This window comes from Cryptomeria japonica, chromosome 5 (genome assembly GCF_030272615.1).
Source record: "Cryptomeria japonica chromosome 5, Sugi_1.0, whole genome shotgun sequence".
In the NCBI taxonomy this organism is placed as follows: Eukaryota; Viridiplantae; Streptophyta; class Pinopsida; order Cupressales; family Cupressaceae; genus Cryptomeria; species Cryptomeria japonica.
In genome coordinates, this window is record NC_081409.1 from 678,025,281 (window position 1) to 678,032,097 (window position 6,817).

General features: G+C 32.8%; 1 long non-coding RNA gene across 1 annotated transcript; it reads right to left on the minus strand.

Moving 5' to 3' along the window:
- Positions 1–663: 663 nt before the first annotated feature.
- On the minus strand, positions 664–1,226 carry LOC131029251 (uncharacterized). The gene is made up of 3 exons (XR_009102737.2): positions 1,150–1,226; positions 960–1,049; positions 664–854 (listed from the first exon to the last, which is right to left on the minus strand). It is a non-coding gene; the product is annotated as an uncharacterized LOC131029251 (long non-coding RNA).
- Between the last annotated feature and the right edge of the window lie 5,591 nt (positions 1,227–6,817).

Sequence of the window (6,817 nt, forward strand, 5' to 3'; positions counted from 1 at the left end):
GCCTAACTGGACATGTCGGAGCTGACGGTTCGTCTTCGCGATGAGCTGAACGAGAAATTGGCCATGCGACAACATTCCATTGAGTGAGACTGACGATTTTTCACCAACCAAAAAATTGCTTCCCTAATAAAACCGTAGGGAAACTTGAAAAACCGAGATAGGCTTTTGTAGGGACCCCTCAAGTGGCCCCATAGGTTCAAACGGATCATTTGCAGGTGCTACAGATTCCGAGTTAGGGCCCGTCAAAGTTTGACAATTTTGAGCACTTAGGGCACTCAAGGGACGACGCCAGTAGGGTATGACCTCGAGCATTCGATCGAGTGGGGGGGCAAAATAGGAGCATGCGTAGGGTATTGTTCATTAAATGGATTGTATTGTTTATGAATTGTATTGTTCATTGAATGAATTTTATTGTATTGTTGATTAAATGAATTGTATTGTATTGTTCATTAAATGAATTATATTGTTCATTATAAAAACAACACTTACGATGAAATGAAATGAATTGTATTGTTCATTAAATAGCCATTATTAACCATTGTTAATTATTGGAATGAAGATTAAAGATTTCCATGATAACACCACACACAGATGAGCAACAATTTATATGATCGAATATCAACTTCTGTATATATAAAAATGTCGAATGATTACAAATGTATGTCCATACACAAATATGGCATAAACACCAACTGAAACAAAATGTATGTCTAAATACGTGAATGTATGTCCATATACAAAATATACATGCCAACTAGACATGTAAGCATCCCAAAACTATCTATAACATCCTAAGCTGCTGATGGATCATCAAAATCGATCCTCTTCGCCGCACTGCTCGGCTCTGAAGGATCCTGCACAAGAAAAACAAACCACGATTAATATTAGTTATATTATATAATTCACATTCGAAAAGTTAACATAAAAATGAACCATTTAATTGAACTATTCATGTTTACCTCATCTCCACGTTTTCTCTTCAGCTTTGCAGGACTCTTGATGTATGTCTTCGGTAGAGGAGGTATGTTTTGAATATTTTCATAAACAACCTACATATGTTTAGAAACATGACATTGATACAAGTTAGCATATAATTGTCACTGATAATAATAAATTATATCTACTAATGAAAAAATAAAATAAACACACATCTACTCGAGGCATCTCTTCTTCTTCTTCAGGTATACTGGGTGTAGTCATCAAGGATGTGAAGCCAAGGATTCTCTGTATATATACACAACAAGTATATGAAACTATCAATCTATGTCTAGACATGTATAGTCACTGTAAGTTATTTAAACTATTCATTCAATCATATTTGCATTCAATTACCTTTCCCTTGTCTCCAATTGCACTACTAGATCCTAGATTACACTGCACCACACTCGTGCTGCTTGTGCCCTACAAGAGTAAAATAAGATATGCATGCAAGTTACTACATAATCTAATTAATACAAATATAAATGATGAGCATGTATGTACAATAAAATACAAACGACTAGGTGCAATAATATATGTACCGTCAAGCTATCGAGGCCAAATGAAATGGCCGACAAGGTGCCCTCCTGAATCTGTCTCAACTCATCCTCGGTCATTAACTGTTAAATAGACCATGTAAATAAAAATTAGTACTTAATATTATCTAATTTATAAATATTTAATTAAAATATAACATGAACTGTGAAAACACAAATCTTACCAATACATCATCAATGTATGATGACGGTGCCTCCTCGCCTCTAGCATGTGAGGACTCCCCAGGGTATCCTCCAGTCTGTGTAATAACCTCTGGTGCATCATGCATCTCATGCACCTCGTAATCTGCACTGTCCACAGCAGGATCAACGGGTTGTCCAACTGGACCCAAGCATACGTGCCCACACATGACACAACTATGTGGCATGCATATGTGTGGAGCTGAGGATGACGTGTCAGCACCACCCGATGCACCGCTACCATCAAAAGTAGGCTGAGCTACTGACGCAGCCTGAGAAACCAAAAGGCTACTCAAAGAGTGAATAGCCGATATGGTTCGTGAAGCCGCCTCACAAATGATATCAGGATGCTGAACTGTAGGTGGGGGATCAACAGGAGGAGGGGGGACATATGGGCCCTGGACTACTCTGACTGCCCCAGGTCTATTTTGGGGCATACCTAAACCTACACCTTGGAAAGGTTGGATGTCAAAGTAGTTCACATGTTTCTGTAAAACAAACTCAGCATACAATTTTTTTATGAAATAGAAGGGGATATCAAGATTGTTGTTGGGTGGTTTGTCGAAAACCATCCACCAACGATCCCAAAAGTTTTTCACAATCCCATCATTTGTGCACCATTTGATAGAAAGTTTTGTTTTTTTGGGATCTACAGGCTGACCAGTACGGGGATTGACAAACAATGAGGCGATTTCGGCTTTGGATATCTCAAGATCCTTGATATCCTTATACGAAAAGCCATCTGCATATTTTTCCTTCATAGAATCTCGCCACAAAAGGGTGGCATTGTGCTCCTCAATCATGGTTTCCATACTTTTTACGACCGACATGAGAGGATCAAACAATGGGTTTAGATGAGGGATCCTATGATATACTTCTGCAATCCCCCTCAATTCATTCAAATTTTGTGCAATCAAATCTTGAATTGAGGGGGGGTTTGGCAAATGAGGGTTTGGTTGTTGTAGTTGTGGTTGGTCAGTGTTTTCATTGTTATCTCCCATTTTTAACCTAATTGAATGTAAACAATTAAATTTAGTTAACAAATTTAAACAATTAGGTATTTGATTTTAAAAAAACCTAGTTTTCATGAAAAAAAACCATATTTTCAATGAAAAATCAAATAAACATTCACAAAAAATACAAAAAATGAATGAAAATGATTCAAAACGACAAAATTCTTACCTCTAAATCAATTTTTTAGCAATTTTTTGTGAAAAAACCGGATATCGGATGGAGTGGATATCGGATTTTGACAAATTCGCGCGACCTGTGAGTTAAAAATGACTCACGGGACTGTCGCTGTCTAAATATAAAAGTCTCAGAAAATCGGATATCCGATTTTATCGAATATCCGATTTCAACACTTAAATTATTTTTAAATAACATATATAATATAATAATATATTATTATATTATATAATACGTATTGTATTATATTATATATATTATAATATTATATTATATTATATTATATTATATTATATTATATTATATTATATTATATTATATATTATATTATATTATATTATATTATATATAACATAATATAATATTATATTATATATAACATAATATAATATTATATTATATATAATATAATACAATATAATATGATATATAATAAATTATATAATATAATATTATGTTATATTATATTATAATATAATATAATATTATATTATATATAATATAATATAATATTATATTATATATAATATAATATAATACGTATTATAGAATACATAACATATAATACGTATCATATAATACGTAACATATAATATATATTTTAAATTAAAATTACAAATAAAAATCAGATATCCGATTTTATTGGATATCCGATTTTATCCGATATCCGATTTGCATAGGTAATTACCAGGCCAAGGTGTACTGACACCCAGGCCAAGCAAAAAGTCAACACGGATTTTCGCGTTTTTAGGCGAGTGAGGAAGGATATTTTTTTCACATCGCCACTTTTTGGCCCCCCTTGATCCTGCACTAACCCATCTCACCAAAAGTTTTTTGGATCTCAACAACTATATATCAATGATCTCATTCTCCAGAAAATTAACCATCTTTTCACAATTACACATCACTAACCTCGTTTCTATCCAAAAGATTGACCATCTCACTAAAAAATATTTCGTCTCCACAACTATACATCAACAACCACCTCCTTATTCAAAAGATTGACCATCTCACCTAAAGTTATTTGAATCTCACTCTACACCAAACCACACTTACCTCACCCTCTTCTTTCACCATCTCATATCTTTGCCAATAGAAGAGCTTATCCATCCAAAAACTTAGTCGAAAAAATCAAACCAAAACTCAATTGGTTTTATATGGGTGGTATTCAGTAGAACAGTATGGTGCTTTCATTTTGCTCAGCTATGACGACAACATGGGGATTTTTTATGAGACCTTGTCACATGATAACTATTTTTTATTATTACTCCTCAATCTGGGGTGTCATGGCTAACATCACCACAAACGACACACCACTAAACTTTTTTGTTGATACTTTCCACCACCAAACGATCCTCATCTTCACATAGAACATTCTCGACTTCATGCGATGATTGCAATTCGTCAAAGTTACCTTCAAATGTGTTGTTTGTAAAATAATTGACCCTAATAAGTACATATGTAGAATAGTTGGGTGAAAAAGGAGAATGATTGAATCTCAACAAGCTTTTCTTACAACTAGGTAGCATATTGTGCATATAAGACATATAATAGAGTATGCAAAGGAAAATGAAAGTACAACTAACCAATATACATTTATATGCATAAAACAATATAGAAAATGAGTTTTATTTCTATTTCATGAAAAAAAAAAAAGGTACATGGATGGGTTTAGAGAGCAAGGTTGACAATTAGGATTCTTATGTTTTTAAAAAGGAGTGACACATTAAATTGGTTTGCCTTGACTTTTATATTTCTTAGATTATGTGTCCAATCTTGAAAACGAGTCAAATCTCTATATGTATTGTAATACAACTACATAACTGTTATAAAGAATCATTCAAATAAAATGTATGTCTTTTTAGTTGAAAAAGGTTGAACTTCTAATAGTTGTCTTTCCACGCCCACATTTTTCAGGTGAAATAGTAAGTGTGAAGTATTCTAATTCAGGGACTATACAAATGGTCATTGAATGCTACAAAAACTATGTTGGATGTCTTGTGAATGATTATTCATTTGTGTGTGGTAGTGTGAAGTGGTATAGGTGTTTTCACAGTTGTGTGAGATGACAGATGTGAGTATTTATATGCTTGTCCAAATTATTATTGATATTTACTCAAGGTTCTTCAAAGGCTATTTGCACATTCTCAAATTGTTCACCCTTTCTTGAGAAACAAGTCGCACATCTCATATTTAATGAGCTATCTAATCTAAATGTGGAGTTTTGAATATTACACCATTTTGTTTGATTTGCATATTTTCCTTCTTTGACCAATCTAAATGGATGGTGTGTGCATGTTTTGATCTCAAATAGTGTTAGTATTAAGGTGTCATCAACCTTGTAAATCCTTGTATTATTTATTCCTCTAATATTATTTGTAATTTACCCATAAGGGATGAAACTATTTTACCAACAACAACAAAAGAGCTTCTGTAAAGATGAATTTACCTTCACCATTTGGACTTTAAGAAAAGGACAAAATACTTAGGCTTTCCCTTCATAATGTTCCAATTTGAGTTGTTTGGAAACATGTAATATGTTGTAAGTGCATGTATGATAGTTATGACAGATGTCTTAAGATACTATGATAGAATTTATGATAGAATATTGCTATCTTGGTCCATAGGCACCCAGTTTGGCAACATGTCTTATGATAGTTGTAAGAGCATTTGTAAGTGGTTATTTTGGGCTACTTGATGATGGTTTCTATGGTGGGTTGAATGAATTTTTACCATGGCATTTTGGAACCTTGTTTTGACCTATGGTAATGTCTAAAAGTGGTATTTTGGGCCTCCATAAGTTTATACATTAAGGGTTAGAGATGGAGACATTATGAGAGTTCATTTTTGTACATAGGTGGTGCTAGATTGAAGATTGAAGATAAGGAAAGAATGATTGTATGTAATTTTTTTTTTCATGAAGATAATACAACCATAGACCTCTCTTTCGGTGGAGTTTTTCCTGAAAGGGTTTCTCCAAATAAATCCTTTGTTGTGAGATGTTCTTCTTGTGTTGTTGATTTCTACTTCCTTATTGTTGCTATCTTATGATGAAGTAATGTTCGTTTCCTTGATGTTTTATATTCATCTAAGATAGGTTTATTAAACATGTTAAAGTGATGGTTTGTGGCATAACAAAGAAGATGAGTATCTCCATGATTTTTCAAATTTGCATAAAATCACAAATTTTCATTGGGAATAGTATAATAATTGAATCTCATCAATACTTTTATTGGATTAGAAATTGGATAAATTTCCTAACAAATAGTTGTGTACAGGATCTTATGATCTAGACCTATAAGTAATGTTAGGTTGATGTTGCCTCAAGAAGAGGCAGAAAGTATGGTTAAAGGAGTCATGTGTTGAATAGTGGATACAAATCGAAGTAATAAATGTTTTCTCACTAGATACATACAAAATAGTGTATGAAGCATAGTGTAGAGGCTTCATGTTCTTGTGTACATCTTTAAATAATTCCTTCAAATGACTCAATTAAATAGTCATTGACCTTGAATTTATCAGTAATTTGGTGTATGTCATGTTAGCGAAAGGGTGTTGTACACCTTACACAAGAATAAAATATATTATGTAAAATAAATATGTGTTTGTGGTTCATCTACGTGATGCTTTTAGCAACATTAAATATTTATTTGGTTTCACCTATGAGTTTATATGTAACATTGGGTTAGTTACTTTATGTGTGAGACATAGAATAATTAATAATTATTTTAAAAAAATAATTAATATTGTGAACACTTAGTATCAAAAAGTAAATGAGGGGTAAATGGTTTGTGTACCTATGATTTTGAGGCACATGGCTTTATCTTACCGCTTCATTGTATTTTTTGTATTTGTTTGAACCTATAAAAGTAATCACATGTTTAGTGGTTAAGGTTGCTTGGGTGAGTAGGCTA